We start from the raw sequence: 20,051 nt of genomic DNA, 5'->3' as shown, positions 1-20,051 counted from the left end.
ATAAGGTCTGTACTTTAGCTTATAGTATGTACCAATATTAATTTCCTGGTTTCAAAAATTGTATTCAGATTATGTAGGATATTAACATTAGGAGAAGCATGGCAAAGACTATATGGGAAGTCTGCATAGTAGTCTTTCTACAACACTTCTGTTGTAGAAAGATTTAGACATCTCAAAATAAAAAAAAATTTAAAAATACAATTAAAACCATGTGAAATCCCATCTCTGGAAAATGCCGATATGACTCTTCATGACTTTTTCCTATGTGTGTACATATTTTAAACAACGACAAAAATTTTTCCTTGGTGGTTAAGAGTACAGACTCTGGAATAAGAACCCCAGTTCTCCTACCTATGAGCTTTGTTACCTTGGAAAAATTTCCTTGCATCTGTAGCTTATTGGAACAATAGGAAGAGTAATGATGGTAGCACCCTTACAGGCGTGAAGATTACATGAGTTAATACATTTAAAGCACTCAACACTATAACTAGCACATAGTAAGTTCTCAATAAAGGCTAGTCATTGTAAAGATGGCTTATTGTTTTGTAACCCTGGACTAGGTAAGTGTTTAAGGACACTAGCATGCATTTAATGGCATGCATGAGATACTTGCGTAGGTAAGAAACATTCCTGGACTAAAGGAAGTAAAATCCTAGTTGCAAAATTCTAGAATTACACTACATAACACTAATATAATTACCTTGCCTTTTGCCTAACTGGAAAGTATTGAAGTTGAAACTCTTCCGTGTTATCAGTTACGACTCTAAATGTAATTATATACAACCACAATTGAATTGTGTTTATTTTCTTCTTTAATAACATGAGCATTGTATTTAAACAATTATAGAGTAAGATTATATGGAAATGGCGTAATAAAAACCAAATATGTTTGATTCCCACTGACTTCCTTTCTGAAAGTTCAGAAACAACAGGGAATCAAAACAACAACAGAGCCAGCAGCACCCATTGCCAGAAGCCATAATCCAACAAGTCTGGAAATCCTTTGCCTCGACGTGACATGCTGAATTAGCTGGCCCCAAAGGGCAACAGCATCTCTAATAAGCCGAGTAGATTTTGAGAATCTGGTCAGCATTCTTGGAAGTTAGTGAACACAGAGCCAATGCTAGAACCCAGTCCAATGACCTTTCCCAAATCTTCAAGTGAACAGTGGTGCATTGAAAGGAGGAAAAGCAAGGTCACTTCCTGTCTGGGAAAAGTCTGATAGTCCATTCTGTGAGTTAAGATTACTGGGGACATTGAGACCCTCATATTTAAGCTTTGTAAAGATTAAAGCAGCAGCAATATCATTCGGCTGGCTTTTTCCCTTGTCACCCGTCCCATCCATATTGTTCAGGCTAAAGCATTATTGGACAGATGGGCAATGTCCTGATTATAGGAAAACAAAATAACAAGTCAGTGGAAGACCAAATTGCTAGAGAAAGAAATTTCAGAGGTATCACTGTGTGTTGAAAACTCCTTACCGTGAGAGAGAACTTATCTCTAAAGCCCACTGGCATGTTGGGAACATGGTAGATGATTTTACATGAACAGTTCTTCAGGGAAACGTAGAAGGGTAAGCTCATAGCTGATTAAGTAAATATAGATTTATCCATAATTAACACAAGATCATGTAGTTTTTGTCACAATAAATTGCTTTCTGTTTTTCTTTTCCCATTTGGTCTTCTTTAAGTCCATAAAATGCCAATATTGGAAAGAGTCATTTCACTAAATTTTACTTTTAACTGGTGTCACAGAAACCTGGTAAAACCACTCCGACTGTTTTTAATTAACTTCCCAACAGTACAGGGAGTGTGTCGACTTCAGCTCTGAAATACCTATCTCTACTTGCTGGATTCTTCTTTCTCCTTTCCCACTGTCTTTATCTTTTCTCCTCTGCACTATGCAATGTCCTCAAATAGTCTTCCTCTTTTTATTCCCTTCCCTGTTGTGAGCTGTTTTTTAAGTCCTAAATAATTATGTCGTTTCTCTGGATTGGATTCTTTGATAGGTCTCCCTTTCCTACAGATTGAAATCCAACTTCTTAGAATGACTAGCAAGGATTTTCACAATTCTTCACAACCTGTCTTTCCAGTCTCACCTACCAAAATTATGTTTCATATCCTGTGCTACATGACACACACCATATCCTTTCATGCCTTCATGTCTTTGTGTTGCTTGCTCCTTCCAGCTGAATTGCCTTCTCCCTCACTTCTGCAATGGTAACTTGCTGGTATTCGAATCATTCTTTCTATCCTAGCTTGAATGTATTTTTCTCTGATGCTCTTCTCTTTATTATTACCCAGTTTGAATTAATCACTGTCTTATTGCTCTACTTATACAACTACTACAGAGCATATCATAGAACATCATATTTAATTGTGCATGTAGAATATGAGTTCCCTGAGAGCAAGCTCCATGTATTACTCATGTTGGTTTATCCCAGCTTTTCTATACTTAGTAGGAATTTAATAAATGTATGTATGAGTAGATGAATAGACAAATAACTGTGACCCAGGGCCTCAGGTACTCCTCAGAGACTTAGGTAAATTTAGACTAAACTGATTGATGTTTGGATAACACTATTCTTCAATCTGTGGGACCATCCCTTGCATTATGGACATTAAGCCTATAAATGGTGCTCTGCGGTTGTCATGACAATCTAAAACACAGCCACACATTGCTCTCTACCTCCTGTAAGGGTGGTACTTTCCTGGTTGTAAACAATTGCTGGCTTATCCTTTCATTGTGTTTCATAAGAAATCCAAACAGACTTGTGATCTTATGAGGAAAGAGTTGCGGAGTAGAACATCTTGCATTGCACAGGATTCTCTCAGCTCCCTGGCAGCACCTCTCCATTTTCTCCCCAAACTTCACACTTCCAACACTTGATCCCTCTTCTGACTTCTGTTCTACAGGAAGTATTATCCAGTCCCTTTCATGCTAATTCCTTTTCCTAAGGAAAGTGTCCCCACCTGAATGGTCTGTCTTCTTTTCCCTTATATTCCATGGAAAGTCTTATCATTGTATTATTAAAGCAAATATTATATATTATGTTAATAATCAAATCAGAGTTCTAAATTTCCTATAGGCATCCTCAAATATTGCTTATAAGTTCCTGGGAAAGCCCATTCTATTTAGGGGCCTATTATGAACTGAATGTTTGTGTCCCCCGGCATCTTTCCCAAATTCATACCTTGAAGTCCTAATGCCCAGTGTGGCCGTATTTGGAGATGGTGCTTTTAAGGCACAAAATTAGGGTTAAATGGGGTTATAGGGGTAGACCCTGATCCAATAGGATCAGTGCCTTTATAAGAAAAGACACCTGTGCTTGGTCCCTCTTTCCCTCTCTCTGGGTACACACGAAGGAAAGGCCATGGGAGCATGCAGCTAGATGATGGCTTTGAATGAGCCAAGAGAAGAGGTCTCAGAATGAAACCTGTGTTGTCTCTTTTCCCATCGTTATGGCGTGCGGTACCATGAGCAGCAAAGTCTCCTATGACACCGTGTACAAGGCAGTGTGGGAAGTCCTGCATGCAACCAGTGCAAATGCCAGAAGTTTTTGGATATGGTGGAGCTGCAGATCAGCTTGAAGAACTAGGACGCTCAGAAGGACAAATGCTTCTTGGACACTGTCAGGCTTAAGTGCACTCCTCATCCCAAGTTCCCCATATGTGTTTTGGGAGACCAGCAGCACTGTGATGAGGCCAAACTGTGGATTTTGCCTACACGGACATCGAGGCGCTGAAAAAACTCGACAAGAATAAAAAATTAGTCAAGAAGTTGGCCAAGAAGTATGATGCTTTTTTGGCTTCAGAATCTCTGATTAAGCAGATCCCACGAATCCTGGGCCTGGGCCTGAATAAGGCTGGCAAGTTCCCTTCCTTGCTGACCCACAATGAGAACATGGTGGCCAAAGTAGATGAAGTGAAGTCCACGATCAGATTCCAGATGAAGAAGGTGCTGCGTTTGGCAATGGTTGTTGGCCACGTGAAGATGACAGATGATGAGCTTGTGTACAACATCCACTTAGCTGTCACTTTCCTGGTGTCAATGCTCAAGAAGAATTGGCAGAATGTCTGGGCTTTATACATCAAAAGCACCATGGGCCCAGCTTAATAAACCCTGTGCTACCGTTACCTGTCTGTCTGTGACTAAGGAGAGGGAGGTGTTTTCTGAGCTGACATTGCATGCTATAGCACTGTGTGGATGATTGCAGTTTCTGGCACCCAGTGATGGGTGATCATTTTCTCCATACTGCAAACCAGGAAGTACGTTGCATCTACCTTCAAAACCATGCAGTCTTATTTATTATTTACATCTTTTGGATACTTACAACATGTGACAGTAGGGCTGCTAACCAGGACTCAAGCTTTTCTGAACCTAGAGAGGGGCAGATCTGGGCTAGGACTCCAGCCTATAGTGTTCCCACTGCTTACTAGTGGAAAGAGGGGTAGGACCTTCACATTGAGGATGTTGACAGGCCTTGGCAGCATGCTTAATCTGTGGTCTGCAGTTGCTTCCCTTTATGCCATAGGTTCTTTTGTTTTGTTTTATCTCTCTAAATCATGCATCTGGGCTCTTGTTCTGTAGGGATGACAAGGAATGTTCCAAATGGAGATTGGGGTCCTAGATTCTTCCAATGGGAGTGGTCTGAAACCCTGATTGATCTAGAATTTGCTTGTCTGACCCAAATTGCATACTCTATATTCAGGGTAGTAATTTACTGGTTGGATGGTTAGGAAGACACAAGTAGGAGACCTGGGCAATATTGTAATTCATCGACCTTGTTTTCTAGGGGGGTTTATTTAGCAAATGGGTAGAATCAGGCTGTGGAAACTTCCAGGTCCTCTGCCCTCCAGGTATGCTCTTCCCCCTTCCTGACCTGAGGCAGTTGCCTGTCAGAGTTCTGCCTCCAGCATCTAGTATTGGAAGTCAGTTTCTGGTGTGATGAGAAATACCTATGATTTAATCTTTGACTTGAATCTGCTTTGTTGAACTTCAGTAAAGTAACAAGTTCATCCCTCCATCTTTTAATACAGCTCAAAGGCTAATCCAAAGCACTAATAAAAATGCTACATCTTCTAGAAATAAGCTTGAATCATGAAGAATACAAGGTTTTCACACACACACACACACACACGCACACACACACACAATGAAACCCATTGCTGGCATCTTGATTTTGGACTTCCAGCCTCCAGAAGGTAAATTTCTATTGTTTCAGTCACTCAGTGGGTATTTTGTTATGGCAGACCAAGCAAAGCGCTACAGGGCCCCGTATTCCTCAGTGTCAGGCATGAGAGAGCCGACATTAAGGAAATTAAATTTCCTTAATTAGGATGTAATAGTACAGAAGCCCAAATCACCTTCCTTCTCACCAAAGCCCTGCCTCTGGGGTCCCATTCTCATGCCCTAAGCTTCCCTGTAAGTCACTGCTTGGGGTATACTTGCTTCCTTCCCATGTTATTAGTCTGTGGCATGTCTGGCTGGCCTCAGCTGTGTATCCTCATCTTGAGGGTTTCTTGCCTCACAGATTGTGCTGAGTCTTGGTTTACATGGCCTGAGATTGGGACTGCAGAATCCCTGCTCTCACAGGCATTTTTCCACCTTTCCGCTCATCTTCTTCCTAAGCCCTACATGAGGGCTTGATGGGCGTTGGTACAGTGAGGTAGAAAGAGTCAAAGCCTGGCTTCAAAGAGTGCTGGGCAGTCTGCTGGGATGGGTTCTCAATGACTATGCTGCTGTTGGCCAAGAGAAGCTCAGTGTACTGAGGAATGCACCTAGCACCTGGCAGTGGAGTGACCCAATGTGGAGCCTATGGATGAATGGGCACCCCTGAGATGCACATTGCATGAGAAGCTCAGTGTGCTGACACAGGGAGAAGCTGCCAGTGACCTGGAAACTGCAAAGTGAGAAGTCATGAGGGTAAGATGGGAGAGTCTGGGGGAAAGAAAGCCATGGGACAGCCTGTGCTCCAAGGAAGAAAGTGTGAATAAAAAGCTGCATGAGCTCATTTCTCAGAAGGGCTCTCTGATGACCAAGAAAGGGAGCAACATTTTGGATAGGCTTAGGAGAACCAGGGAGACTTGACTATAAGTTTGCTAGTGATTGTGCTGGTGTCCTAGGTGGTAGGTCACAAAAGCTTGGTCAGTGGTCCTAAGGATGGTGGTACAAACTCAAAGACCCTTGTGAATGATCAGGAACAGAAACCCATACTCGCCACATCCTAGTATGCTGGGGCTGCAGTAACAAATTACCAGGGACCAGGTGGCTTAAACAACAAAAAGCCATTTCTTGCAGTTCTGAGAAGTTCTAGATCAAGTTGCAAGCAGATTCAGTGTCTGGTGAGAACCCACATCCTAGTTTGCCAATGGCTGTCTCTTGCTGTGTCCTCACATGGCCGAGAGAGAGAGGAAATAAGCACTCTCATGGTTCTTCTTCTAAGAGCACTAACCTCAACACGAGGACTCTACCCTTGTGCCCTATGATGTGTTAATTTGATTGGGTTAAGGGATGCTCAGATAGCTGGTAAAACATTATTTCTCAGTGTGTCTGTGAGGATGTTTCTGGAAGAAACCAGCATTCGAACTGATAGACTGAGTAAAGAAGAGTAGTCTCACCAATGCCAATGAATATCATCAAATCTCTTGAGGGCCTGAATAGAGCAAAAAGGCTGAGAAAGGGCAAATTCACTCTCCACCTGAACCAAGATGTTCATCTTCTGCGCTCAGACATTGGTGCTCCTGGTTCTCAGGCCTTTGAACTTAGACTGAATTATACCACAGGTTCCCCTGGTTTTCTAGACAGCAGATTATGGACTTGGCCTCCACAATAATGTGAGCCATTTCCTATAATAAATCTCTCTCTCTTTCCATCTCTCTCTCTCTCTCTAATATTTTTGTTCTGTTTCTTATGAAAACTCTGATACATAGCTTGATTACCTCCCAAAGGCCACATCTCCTATTACTTTCCCATTGGGGGTTAGGGAGTCAACATGTGAATTTGTGGGGGACACAAACAGGCAGTCCACAACACCACGTTAGGCTTGCCCAGAAGAGCTGCTCTAAGAAAGCAGAAAGAATTGGCAATGAGGCCCTCTAGTCCCTGCTGAGCAGGCAGTTGGGGGCAGCATGGTCCCATGTAGTTACCACCCCCGTGAGGGAAATGGAAGTGTGGTGGACTTGGATGAAGTATTTTGACCTCACATAAACAAAGCCCCAGTGAATGGGTATCTTGTACAAGGTGCTCTAGCAGCTGGGGCACTCATCTCCTCTCCTGTTGGCTAACCTCCTGCAATGCTGGCCTGGTTCTTCTCAGAGCACCTGGGGAAAGATGGCAACCTCTCTAAATCCATCCACATTTCTCTCTCTTCCTTATACCTGCCCCCTGGAGGACCTCTATCCGATGTCTCTCACTGCCTGCTGGATTTTTTCATCCCAGAAGAGAAAGGCTCTGACATGGTTTGAACCCGAAAGTGGACTTAAATGTGTTGGCAGCCTGAGATCTTTAGCTCCTCCAACCCACTCTGATAATTCTCATGCCACGTGGTGCTGGCAAACCACGTCTCTTCCCGCCCTCGGAATTCTGCTCAATCTGCTTCATTGCCATGGAACTTTCCCAGGTGGACTCCGTCCTGCTTACCACACGTCAGTCACTTCACAGTCCTCTCCGTGCAGATGTCTAAATATAGCTTGTTTATGCTCCTAACTGTGCCTCTGCCTTTATTTTCCTTTTGTTGTGTTCTTAAGGATTTGGGGGACCTCTCCCGTCTCCCCCTCTAACGGCAGCTGCTGTGGTGACAATAGCAAAGTACTGTCATTTGTGCAGGTCTACCTCTGTGACTGTCCCTGTGTTTCACACCTCAGGAACAAACATGATGTTGTTGAAACCTCACAATAATCCTCCGAGCTAAAGATTTTAAGATGCGTTTTCTTTGAGAAGTCATATATTAATGTGTGCATATTGCAAAATATTTAAAGAAACAGAACTGTTTATAATAAAACTGAAGTCACCCCTCCCGTTCTCTTCTCCATGGTTACCATTAATAGCGCTGGGCTGTGGTTCCTTCCAGATCCTGTGTGCGTGTGACTGTGTGTATGTGTGCGTACATATGTTCACACGAAAGCTTGGATGTAGATTTTTAATATAAATGGAATCACAGAATAAATATAATTTTGTGATTTTCTTTTTCACTGAACAATATATCTTACAGCTAGCAGGAGGGAAATATAACTGTCCCCATGTTATAGGCAAGGAAACGGAGGTTTGGGGAGATTAAACAGCTTGATCCTATTAGGTAGGAGTTTCCATTACATGATAGGTTCCTTGAAAACAGGATAATCTTCCTGTTTTATGCAGAGTTTCAATGCCTTGTACTCCAGTATTTATAGCTGTCTTATTCCAGAAGTTTGGTGCTTCTCTTCTGAAGCTGGATCCTTATTTCCCTCTGTGTGCCCGAGTCTCAGCCTACCTGATACCTGTAATTTAAGTCATGCTGTACTTTTACTATAGCTCATCTAGGTAGTGCATTCTCCACCAAGGAATTCGAGCCCCTTCCATCTGCTGGCAGACTTCTGAGGCTGCCTGCTTGCTTGGGGAATTCTCTTTGTCTCTGACCTGCTGATGCTACACTTTTCTGGCTTGACATTAACTGGCACTATCTACCTGCTCATCGTCTTTCCTGCCATCTACTGGGCTCCCAGGCTGGGCTTCCTGCTAGTGCTGCAGCCGAATCTCCTTTCATCACCTCTCTCAGACCCCAATACCTGCTCTCCATCACGGAATGGTCCCCTTCCAGGTCCCTGGCAGCATGCTTGATCCTACTGAACTCCTGCCTGCCCTATGTTGAGATGAAATGCAACTTGCCATTACTTTAGGAGAATACCAGATTGACACTCAACATAAGATGAGATTACAGTATACTCCATTGAGAGAAAAACAAATATATGGTCAAGGCGTTGGCATAAAGCAGAGCAGATAGAGTGAGCCAGTGTTTTACATTTTTATTTCTCATTTCTTTAACATTTATGAAATGGTTATCCTGCTTAGGCTAATCAGCAACATTTCCTCTGGCCATCCTGAGCTTGTTGGTTTCTTTTATAAAATATAATACTGCTTTTTGTTTTAAGAATTAATTATCTAGAGGGGCGCCTGGGTGGCTCAGTCAATTAAGTGCTGACTCTTGATTTCAGCTCAGGTCATGATCTCAGGGTCGTAAGATGCAGCCCCACATCAGGCTCCACGCCCAGCGTGGACTCTCTCCGTCTCCCTCTGCTCCTCTCTCCCCATGCAGGTGCTTTCTCTTTCTCTCTTTATAAAAATAATAATAACAATAATAATCATCTAGAAATTGAAGGATTTTTTTTCAGAGACCTTTGAAACTCTTACTCATGAGGCTTTTCTATTTTAGTAAATAGTCTTTCTTCATTTTTCAGCAACCTGTCTTATTTCTCTCATTTCTTAATCAATGATGCTATGATTTTTTAGTCACCTGGAATGTATACATGGGAATCATCATGTATCTTCCTCTTTCTCCTCTATTGCTGGTACCTGGGCCCTAGTCACGTACTCAGAACTACCTTCTTGTTGATCTTCCAGACTCCAGTTTGCTCCTTCCTTCACTGTTCCCCACCTCCATGCTGTGATATGCTTTTCCTATAGGCATTATTTTTATTACATCATTGCCCCCTCCCCCCAGTGCTCTCTCTCTCTCAAATAATTAAATAAATAAGTCTTTTTTAAAAAGTAAATATACACATTATTTTTATTAAATCCAAGTTGCCATTAATTATAAAATACATCATTATTCGATTTACCAGTAAAAAATTAAAAAAAAAAACACTGAAAAATTGAATTGTGATTTACATTTCTATTTTAAATTTATCGAAAATAACTTTAATTTATTTTAGAAAAGTTTGGTTATACAGCACTCTCATACATATATAAAATGGAATATATACACTAAGTATATTAGTTAAGATACTCCTAAAGCTTCACGGATTCTGACTATTTTGAATCATATTTCTGCTCCTCTGTTGAGGCCTGTGCTTTTCCACAGTGTGGTTCTCTGTGCAACTAAGAGCAATGCTGATGTAATGGTTCTTTCAAGAGCACTTCACTGTTGTTTGGGGGATTTTCTTTCTTCTTCTTTTTTTTTTAAGATTTTATTTATTTGACAGAGAGAGACACAGCGAGAGAGGGAACACCAGCAGGGGGAGTGGGAGAGGGGGAAGCAGGCTTCCCGCAGAGCAGGGAGCCCGATGTGGGACTCGATCCCAGGACCCTGGGATCATGACCTGAGCCGAAGGCAGCCGCTTAACGACTGAGCCACCCAGGCGCCCCTGTGGGATTTTCATTCAAGCTACACACACACAAGTTTTGATGCTGTATATTTCTTGATATTATCAGAGAAATATCTTGTCTTATATTAACAAACTGTCTTATATTAATTCCTCAAAAGTTCTTACAGAACTTTTTCAGTCAAGTGTCAAGGGGTTGTGTTTGTCCAGTTGTGCCACCAGAATATCAACCAAATTTGTGTATGAATGGCTAATGACATATCTTTACTGATACCAGGCTATCAGCAGCATTAAGATACCAGTGCCTCTAAGACTCATCACTATTTTAGAGGTATTAAAAGGTGGAAAAATGTGTTTTAGTAAGATGAAATATAAGAATAATTGTTCAGTTAATTTACCTCAGTGAATTAAAAGTGAATATATTTTTTTTTTAAGATTTATTTATTTATTTGAGAAGGAGAAGGAGAGGAGAAGGAGAGAGAGCACATGAGAGGGGGGAGGGTCAGAGGGAGAAGCAGACTCCCCGCCGAGCAGGGAGCCCGATGCGGGACTCGATCCCGGGACTCCAGGATCATGACCTGAGCCGAAGGCAGTTGCTTAACCAACTGAGCCACCCAGGCGCCCAATATAATTTTTTTTTAAATAAGAAAAGTCATTGTATGAGGCAGCGCTATTATGTAGAGAAATGATTGGACATGTATTTTTTTTTTTTAAGATTTTATTTATTTATTTGATAGAGCGAGAGATAGCAAGAGCAGGAACACAAGCAGGGGGAGTGGGAGAGGGAGAAGCAGGCTTTCCGCTGAGCAGGGAGCCCGATGCGGGGCTCAATCCCAGGACCCTGGGATCATGACCTGAGCTGAAGGCAGATGCTTAACGACTGAGCTACCCAGGCGCCCCTGATTGGACATGTATTATCAGGACTGTGGTCCAGGTTTTATCCTTAAATCGCTTGTGACATTTAAATTTCACCTATCTGGATTTCAGTGTCATTGTTTAAAAAATGAGGGCAGTGATCTAAATGATCTCTAAAAGTTTTCCAACACTAATAGTCATGGCACCTGAAACCAATGAGATTGAAATTTGAAATCACTAGCCCAGATTCTTGTCCAACAGAAAAATCCCTTGGACTACAATTCTGGCCAAGAGATTTGAATTTGTCTGATGAAATTTGGCATTAGCCATGTGTGGCAAAGGCTGGACTCACTGGGGTTGATAGTATGCAATCCTTATCCATCTGAGGAGAAATTGTCCATATGCAACCTCTCCTGGTGGAGATGGTGGGGGTGGGGAGGAGAAAGTAATCAAGAAGATTAACCTGGAAGTTCATCTGTATGGAGAGTGCTAGACCCTTGGAGATCTCATTTTTTTTTCTGCCTGAATATTGACAAGGGACCAGAGGCATTCTGCTGGAAGGAAATTAGATTGCAAAATGGTTAATCCTCCCCAAATGGCAATCTGGTCAAGAATTTATGCGTGGAGCCTGAAATATACACAGCAGAGCCAAGTGACTCAGTCAATTTAGAAAAGATCACATTTTAATTAAATGCAATGGGAGAGAGGAAAGTGGAGAAATATTACCCTGCTTTTTAAAGATATATAGAACCTCTGTAAATACAATAGGTAAGTAATGTTATTTGTTTTTTTATTAGCAGTAAAGCCATACAATACAAACATAAGGGTATTTCACTTTATTATCATGACCTGTTAGGTCCTTTCCTTTGTAGTTAGTCCTCAAAATGCAAGGACTGTTTTTTTTTTTTTTAATTAAATAAATTACATGCAAAGAAAGGGACTTAAAATGAAGTACAGTTGCTAAGAAGATTGAATGTCTTGTTAATTTTTTCTTGCACTTTAAACAAATAAACAAACAATCACAATGGTTAGGTGGGACTACACCCTGGGTAAGAATATCTTTGTGCCATCTTAGAGTTACATATTAGCACCATCTTTTTTGAATCCATAGATTAGGAATTGTAATTGCACGTAGTCTATTTCCATCAGACCTAAGGAATAAAAGTAAATCTGAAATTTTCAGTTTTTTAAAATAAGCATTTGATTGATTTCCCTAAATTTCAGTCTTATAGGTGAGAATCTTTAATTATCACACTTTGTTATATCCCGAATCAGAAGTCTTAACACCTAGTCCCTTTATCAGCTTATTTATTTTTTTTAAAGATTTTATTTATTTATTTGACAGAGAGAGAGAGAAAGAGAGAATACAAGCAGGGAGAGGGTGGCAGAGGGAGAGGGAGAAGCAGACTCCCTGCTGAGCAAGGAGCCTGACGCTGGCCTCCATCCCAGGACCCTGGGACTATGACCCGAGCTGAAAGCAGACGCTTAACTGACCGAGCCACCAGGCGCCCCCTTTATCAGTTTAATAAGAAATAAGCAATGGAAAGAACGTGGGTTTCAAATTTAGACAAAACTGAGTTCAGATTCCGTCAGTCACTTACAGATAATATGACCTCAGTTAGGTTCCTTAAGCCCTCTAAATCTTGGTTTACTCACCATTAGAATGACTGGTACCCAGCCCAAAGACTTTTTGTATGGCTTCAGTATAATAGATGAGAAATATATCCTAAGCACACCGAAAACCTTCGATAAGTGGTAGCTACTATAATAAAAACAAACAAATAAACAAACACACTTGGAGTATTTGGACCCAGCATTAGAATCATGAAGGAGTGCAAAAGGAAGTGGACACATAGGTCTTGATTGCCAGGCATTGTGACAAGCAACAGTCATATAGATTTCTAGTCCCAAAAAACAAAATGCTAAGAAGTAGATATCAAAATATCTCTCGGCATCATGCACCTAGTTCAATTCATATGGTCATATGAAAAGGGCACACATTATGTCAAAATACCCACTGGGCAATTTTTAAAGCATGAGTAATTTGACATCACTTGGTCAGGCACCAAAGTATGGCCAAGGCCCGCTTGTCCAAGGCACAAACTGGTGTGTGGAGGTATACATTATTACCCTCAAATAGGAGCCATTGGTTCCCGCTGACTTAAGCTACCTCTACAGAGAGAGCTTCAGTTTCCTTTTGAGGGATATCAACTGAGGAAGAGAAAGTTACATTTGAAATTAGTGCTTAGTCTCAGACTTTGGACAGTACCCGAAATTAGTAGTAATAGAGTTTTTGCTACTGATCTTCTAGGCACTACCACTAATAAATCTGCTATTCAACCTAGGTCTTAAAGCAACTGAAATCTAGTAGTTTGAAAGCATTGTGGAACCTGAACTTGCTATGTTTTTTTCCCTTTGCCTTGTGGCAGGTTCTCTGGTATCAAGAGAAAACTGCATTTGAGGAAACCCTTTCCTGTTTTGACTCATTTGTGGTTCTCACTTAAGTTTTAAATGTCTCTGTTTTCAGGCTATTGAAGAGTTCAAATACCATTTATAATACATTTACTAAAAGAGTTCTGGAAAACAAGTCATTAGTCAGCCACTTTGATAGGATTCTCCTAATCAAAGATTTATTGGGACAGTTTAGGAAAGAGTCAGATAAATGTTCTCCCTACCTGGGAGATGGGAGATGTAAACAGTGCTCTGTGGAAGATTTATGCTGAACTGCTCCATGCCATCTTGTATTTGATTAACTTTTATCAACCAGAACAAAAAACCCTTCCCAATGCATCATTTATATGAACTTTATAAATGAACCATCTTTCTATTGCCAGCATAATTCACCATGATATAGCCATTTAAAAAGCCTCCAAGGGATAAGCAATTAACACAGGACATGTTTGTGTGATAATTCTGCAACAATTTTATTTTGAAAAACCTGAGTGTATTACTCTGCAATCTAAAACTCTAAAGGATAGACATCAAGTTTTCCAGATGTTTTTTTTGAGTATGCTCTATGCCCAACATGGGGCTTGAACTCATGACCCCAAGATCAAGAGTCACATGCTCTATTGACTGAACCAGCCAGGCACCCTGGATTGATATTAAGTTTGAAGTGTTTCTGAGAATAGATAGGAATAGCAAATCACCCCAACCTACAATCTTCTTGATACCACAAATTGTTTTTGATCAGAGAATACCAAGTCAAAGGTGAAATAAAACAATTAGCTTATGAGGTATAAAGTGTGAGTCCCCTAGGATCTGGACGACAGTATATATATTTACTCTGTCTTTGTGCAGTTTATATTTCCTCAACCTGAGATTTCAAACAAATAGGACAGTGGCATTTTAAAATCTGAATGACAAAACCTAAGTAAATTGTTCTGAGTGCTCAATGATGACACTTTGAATCGATTTTTAATCCTATCAAGAAAGACATTCTTTAATAAATTAAAAGATCCTTCCTGGTGAATGTGAAAAAAATGTTAGGTCTCCTGGGAATACAAATACCTATTGAATCTTCTTGTCATTTTACTTCATTAGCTGTATCTTCTTAATAAAAAATTACTAACATAGACATTTCTTTCATAGTTAAAAAACGAAAAAGAACAATTAAGGTAAAGGGCTTATGAAAACATTAAAAGTAGAGATGGTTTCCAAAACGTTTTTGACTGTCCTCAAATGATTGATTGGCATTTCCAATCTCCTTGACATTTCTGTGACCACAGATTTTTTTTTTTACATGCTTATGTAAAAGGAAATTTGGTATAATATTCTTCTCCTTTCTCTTTCAGACTTACTGTCTAATTTTCTCTTCTTTCTGCCACAGGAGACTGGCCTCTATGGACTCCTTTTCCCTCTGGTTTCTGTTGGGTTTGGCAGTGAGAAATCCCAGTGGAAGGTTAGAGATTGGGAAGAGATAGAAGGTGGGTTTTCATTCTCCTGCTCTCTCCTGGACAAAGTGGCGATGTTCTTCTACATCCCCAGATGCTGTCTGTGGGCTTTTCTTCTATGGCTATAGCTCTTGCTGTAGAGGTCTGTACTGTTGTTTTAGCCCCATAGCCCCAGTGGTGCTATGAGATCCCCACAACTGCAGTCACCACATTCTATTGGTTTTCTTGACCTTGTGTACATCTCTGAGAATGTTCTCTTTACTAGACTCTCTTTAATAAAATTCTTTTAGCTCTGTAAACTTTTAGTTCTGTCTGCTTCATGTTGGGACCCTGACATATGTACTTGGCATTTTACCCAGATAGATGTGCAGCCCACTAATAATATAACACAGACACAGTTAGAGTGAAAAGAGCATTTATATAGAAGGAAAAATAGCACTGGAAATTAGTCCCAGGATTCTTTCTCAGCCCTGCCAATAACCAGCTACGGTACCTTGGGAGTGTCATTTAACTTTTGAGTCACTTTCCTTATTTGTAAAACAAGGGATTAGGCCAGTTTAATGTTCAACTTTCAATAATCTAAATTTGTATAGTGATGTTGCAAAATGAATCTTTCATCTAAAGCCATAGAAAGCAGGGATTATTGTGTTCTTCACAATGTTTAGCTCAGAACTTCAAATACATGGATACTGAGGACTTGATGAAAAATATTATTCTGAGTATTCTGAATATATTAAGTTACTTGGAAACAGTTTGATCCTTTCAAGTCTTGCTTTTAAGCTTTTAAGCTATGTTATGCAAAGCTTTAAAACAAGATTCTGAAGGATCAAACTGGCTGATACATTTGTAACTTAACTATATCCCAGAACAGAGCTCAAGGATATCTATGGGGACACAAATATATCAAGCACCCAAAAAGGTAAAAATCACAGTCTTACATCTAATAAAAATGTTCCAGATATGCAAAGAAGCAGGAAAATACAGCCCATATGTGGAGAAAAATTAATAGTAACTGACCCAGAAATGACACAGAAGATAGAATTAGTAGAAAAAATATGAAAACTGTTATTATAAGTATATTATATATGTTTAGGAAGCTAGGAGGATGATTGTACATGTTAAATAAAGAAACGGATGCTATAAAAAATTCCCAAATCAAACTTTAGAGATGGAAACTTCAAGTAGATGAAATTATGTCTGAGATGATGAATACAGTTGTTCCATGTTATTTTGGTAGTTAGGATCTATAGAGTTGTTATAAACACTGGATTAGTAAATAATTAACAATTGCTCCCAGGGAAAACATGGGATTGGGTTCTTATGAGTCTCTGATCATAAATCTTTCATTGACCAGTCACAATGAATTCAAGGCCAACAGCACCATATGTCGTGCCTGAATGAAGCTCATCTATCACATATATTTTTTTCTGTAAGGCACAGCATAATGTTTTTGTGCTTAGGAACACTGGACAGCACTTTAGGACTATTCTTGGGGGCATCTTGAATGCTGGAATCACCAACAAAAAGTGCAAAAATGTAAGAAGTGTGGCATTAAATGAACTGGAAAAAATACTTGTTTACAGTATGAGAGCTGAAACAAGAAGACAGGGTTTTGCATCATTCCACCTCAGTTGTGAATATATGCATTCATTGGGAAACTAATTTTTTCTTTGCAATTCTGCTCATGTCCAAGAATGATCATGAAAGTGCAATGAGAACTGATTTTGAGGTTACAAATAAATTTTACTGACTAGTGAATTTGCAAATACAGAATCCATGGATAATGAGAATTGACTGTATTCTGATGGTATTAATAGAGATTAGGCTTTAGTGAAGAAAAGATTAGTGAAGGTGAAGAAACAGAAGTAGAAACCATCTAAAATAAAGCACTAAAAAGAAGATGAACATCTTCAAGTAGAATAGTATACATGTAATTGGAATTCTCAAAAGTGAGAAGCAGAAAAAGTATTTGAGAAAATAATGACTGAAAACTTCCATACTTGATGAAAACTATAAGTCCACAGACACATGAAGCTAAAAAAGAAAAAACCAAATGCCAAAACAAGAAATATGGATAAAAATCACTAGGGCACATCATATTCAAATTGCTCAAGACCAATGATAAAGATAAAATCTTAAATGCAGCCAGAGGGGTGGGGGTTGTATTAAATTATGTACAGAGGAAAAAACTAAGCATGACAGTAGATTTCTCATCAGAAACAATTTGAACCAGAAGACAGTGGAGCATGATCTTTAAAGTAATGAAAGAAAAGAACAACTAACCTAGAATTCTGTACCCAGAAATAATCTCTCTCAAAAATGAAAGTAAAATAAAGACAGTTTAGACATACAAATTTGAAAGAATTCACCACCGCAGGCATGCATTAATATCAAAGTAGATTTCACAAGCACAATTTTTTTTTTAAGATTTTTTATTTATTTGTTTGACAGAGATACAGCGAGAGAGGGAACACAAGCAGGGGGCGTGGGAGAGGGAGGAGCAGGCTTCCCGCTGAGCAGGGAGCCTGATGCGGGGCTCGATCCCAGGACCCTGGGATCATGACCTGAGCCGAAGGCAGATGCTTAATGACTGAGCCACCCAGGGGCCCCAATATCAAAGTAGATTTCAGAGAAAATGACATGACCTTTGAGAAAGAAGCCCATTTCATAATGATAAAGGGGTCAATTTATCAAGAAGAACTCACAATCTTAAGTGTTCATACATCTAATAAAAGAGTTTTAAAACTTGGGGTGCCTGGGTGCCTCAGTTGGTTAAGTGTCTGACTCTTGGTCTCAGCTCAGTTTTTGATCTCAGGGTCGTGATTTCAAGCCCCATGTTGGACTTCATGCTGGGCATGGAGCCTACTTAAAAAATAAATTAATTAATTAATAAATTAAATCTATCAAGCAGCATCTGGTAGAATTGCAAAGAGAAATAATAGACATATTCACAATGATAATCAGAAATTTTTATATCCCTCTCTCAATAAATGATAGAACAAGTAGACATAAAATCAGTAAGGATATGGGAGACTTAAACAACACTGTCAACCTACTTGACCTATCTGATATTTATAGAACATTCCACTCAACAGTGACAGAATTTTCATTCTTTTCAAGTGTACAGGAAATATTCACTAAGATAGGTCATATGTGGGCCATAAACAAGTCTTAATAAAGTTAAAAGGACTCAAGTCATACAAAGTATCTTATCTGACTAAAATTAAGTCTCCTTACAACTTGCAGCCCACTGATAAATCCCTGTGACCTGCAGAACATGACATTCCTCAAGGAACTCATGGCTGCCTTACTGTTGATATTTCATTAAAGACTAAAAACAATCCTCACAATCCCAGTATGGCTCTTTCTGCCCACAGGTCTTGTCCCCATGCTATAATAAAAGCACCTTTTTTGCACTGAAAAAAAAAAAAAAGAAATCAGTAATAGAAAGGTATCCCCAAACCCCCCAAATATCTAAAAACTAAATAAAACAATCTAAGTAAACTGTGGGTCAAAGAAAAATCAAAGTGGATTAGAGCATTTTGAGTGAAATGAAATGAAAATTGAAACAGAGGGTATCAATATATTTGCAACACTGCATTACTCAGTGGGAAATTTATAGAACAAAATGCCTGTATTATAAAGAAAAAAGTTCTCAAATAACCTTGCTTCCATCTTAAGAAAGTAGTAAGAGAAGAAAAGAGCAAATAAAACCCAAAGTAAGTGGAAAGAAGGAAATAGTAAAAATCAGAGTAGAAACCAATGAAATAGAAAACAGAAAGACAACAGAGAAAATCAATGAAACCAAAATTTGGCTCTTTGAGAAGATCCATAAAATTGATAAACCTCTAACCACTAATCAGACAAAACAAAACAAAACAAAAAAAACACCGAAAAATATGAGCGTCGCCAATATCATGAATGAGAGAGGTAACATCATACAGGTTTTACAGATACTTGGTAGATGATAGGGAATCAAATGAACAACTTTATGTCAATATATTCTACAACTTATAGAAAATGGATAAATTCCTTGAAAGTTGTGAACTACCAAGGCTTACTTGAAAAATAAATATGTAATACAAATGTCCCTGCGTATTTGTAATAATTTCAAATTTAAGTTAAAAACTTTTACATAAAGAAAATCCAAGACAAAGATGTCTTCAATGATGAATTCTACCAAACATTTAAGGAAGAAATAATACTGATTTATATACCTTCTTTTAGAAAATTAAAGAGGAAATATTTTCTAACTCATTCTATGGAGCCTGAATTATTTTGATACCCAAACCAGAAAAAATGCATTGCAAGAAAAATAAAACATTATATTTCAAAAGATGCAAAAATTCTTAACACAAAGTTTAGCAAATCAAATCCAATAATATATATAAATGGTAATACATTATAATTAAGAGAGGTTTATCCCAGAAATGCAAGGTTAGTTTAATATTTGAAAATCAATGCAATTCACCATACTAACAGATACACACACACAAACCCTCAACGGATGCAGGGAAATCAGTTGCTAGAATAAAAAAATCTCATCAAATTAATAATAGAAGGGAAATTCCTCCATCTTATAAGGGATAGTTTAAGAAAAACCTACATCTAACATCCTACTTAGGAGGATAAGACTGCTAGTGAGTATTTCTTTCTAAGGGTGTCTGCTCTCATTCCTTATATATAACATTGCACTGGAGGTTCAAGCCAATAAGGCAGGTAGAAGAAGTAAAAGATGTTCATATTAAACATGAGGAAACAAAATTAGCTTTTGTTACAGACTTCATAATCCTCAATGTAGAAAATCCAATGGAATCTACAAAAAATTTACTAGAGCCAAAAAATAAAGTTAGTAATTTTTCATGATACAAGATGAATATTCAAAAGTCAATTATGTTTCTGCATACATTAGCAAAAAACTATCAGAAATTAAAATTTTAGGGACACCTGAGTGGATCAGTCGGTTAAGCCTCCGACTCTTGATTTCGGCTCAGGTCGTGATCTC

The 20,051-nt window shown here is 39.1% G+C and overlaps 1 protein-coding gene and 1 pseudogene across 1 annotated transcript in view; both read left to right on the top strand.

Annotated features, from left to right (window-relative positions):
• The window catches only part of LOC118027043, a 156,631-nt gene that overhangs the window by 47,596 nt on the left and 88,984 nt on the right, over positions 1-20,051 (top strand). The window lies entirely within an intron of this gene.
• Positions 205-5,187, top strand: LOC118027042 (annotated as a pseudogene).

This window comes from Mirounga leonina, unplaced genomic scaffold (assembly GCF_011800145.1).
Source record: "Mirounga leonina isolate KUSES-001 unplaced genomic scaffold, KU_Mleo_1.0 Mir_357, whole genome shotgun sequence".
Classification (NCBI taxonomy): Eukaryota; Metazoa; Chordata; class Mammalia; order Carnivora; family Phocidae; genus Mirounga; species Mirounga leonina.
The sequence above is the reverse complement of the archived record's forward strand: the minus strand, read 5'-3'. Positions and strand labels throughout refer to the sequence as shown.